This window comes from Pygoscelis adeliae, unplaced genomic scaffold (assembly GCF_000699105.1).
Source record: "Pygoscelis adeliae isolate BGI_AS28 unplaced genomic scaffold, ASM69910v1 Scaffold348, whole genome shotgun sequence".
Classification (NCBI taxonomy): domain Eukaryota; kingdom Metazoa; phylum Chordata; class Aves; order Sphenisciformes; family Spheniscidae; genus Pygoscelis; species Pygoscelis adeliae.
The window spans coordinates 189,271-190,875 of NW_008825307.1; positions in this window are offsets into that span (position 1 = coordinate 189,271).

Sequence of the window (1,605 nt, forward strand, 5' to 3'; positions counted from 1 at the left end):
GGAATGCCCAGTCTTGGTCTGCCATACAAACACAAACCAAAAGAAACCAAGAGCTTTCAGCAGCACCCGGTGCCAGAATGGAAATGAGACAGCACCACAATGGTGCCAATATAAGCCAGCCCTGTACCTTAGGAGCCCAGTAAATTATCTGAAGTGTTTGGCTAATATCACTCCCCCAGAGAGGATCAAAACCCAGGACTGAAGGAGGTGTTAGCTCTCCTAAACAGACCAATCCTCAGAGAGATGTGTGAAAGGCTCCTACCTTATTCAGGAACAAAGAAATGAAAATGAGAGACACTTGCCAGGTGCAGACAAGTTGGGTAACAGTGCCATCTTCCAAGTTGAACTCTCATCTATATCGTGAGTGGGTTGAAGGGCTCAACCCAGCTTCCAGCTGAAGTGGTGCGGGCGACATGACATCAGGCTGGCCCCTCTGTACTTACTCTCTGCGTTGCTGCTCCTCAAGCAGGCTGGAGCAGGATAAGTAGGATAAGTGCAACATGTTACCTGGGATGTGTAATCACTGTAATCACTGCCAGCAGCTTGCCTGCAGATCCTGCTACCTTGGCAATTTGCCTGCATCCCCATGCTCACGGCTCTGTGTCTGCTGAGCAGCCTGTGCCTGCAGGGCACGAGGTCTTGGGGACCTGCCAATGGGTCTGGGGGAGCAGCCACATTTGCTGCTGGGGCCATGTCTAGTACCAGGTTTAGGTGGTGAAGCTCCCAGCTCCCAGCACTGTGTCTTCGCCCCTGTCCCAGAGGAACCCAGTAGCAGACAGCCGCACTGCCCACAGAATCTGCACAAATTCATCCTGGGTCCTGCCTTAGGTTGAGCTGCTCATGGACTTGCCTGGAAAAGGCCAGTGTGGCTGGCTTTCTCTGGGCTGGATAAGCTGGGGTCCATTGAGGATGACTCTGAGCTTATGCTGAAAGGCAGGCAGGGAGGCAAGGCGGCGTGCAAAGGATCCCAGGGAACTGATAGTCACAGGGGGTTGAGCTAGTTCTATCATGTCAGTGCTGTTGCTAATGTGCTCTAAGAACATTTTAAAGTGCTCTATGCAGAAAATCTGTCTGCCCAAGGTGTGGGTGCAGCATTGGGTGCAGGAGTCAGGAGACATGCCAGGAAAGGTTGAGCTCCCCCAGGTACGGCTGTGCTCCACTCTGTGACAAGGTCTGGGCTATGCTGTGCTTCATGCTTGACAGACCTGCTGGCTGGTGAGGGTGCTTCACACGTGCATTGCCTGTGGTTTCTGCCTCACCTGTGGGGCCTGGGGCTAAAGGGTAAAGGGAGATGGTACAGAGGTCCCTGCCTCAGCTGCTGTCATCCTGGCTGCTGAAACAGTTGGTGTCTTAGATGGCCTGTGTGCCCTTAGCAAGCCCAACAGCCTTCAGTCACCAGCTCCCAGAAAGTATTCCTTCGCTAACACCATGCAGGAGCTGTGCTCTTGTCCTGTGTGTGTGCCCAGTGGGCAAGTGGGAGCTGAGCCACTGTAGCTCCTGCCGAGAGGCCTTTGTGGCTGGGGAGAAAGCCTTTGCTTGTCAGCCTGGGAAAATGAGCAGTTTTCGGATCAGGAAGACCCAGCTTGGGGGCTGCTTCTAGGCACT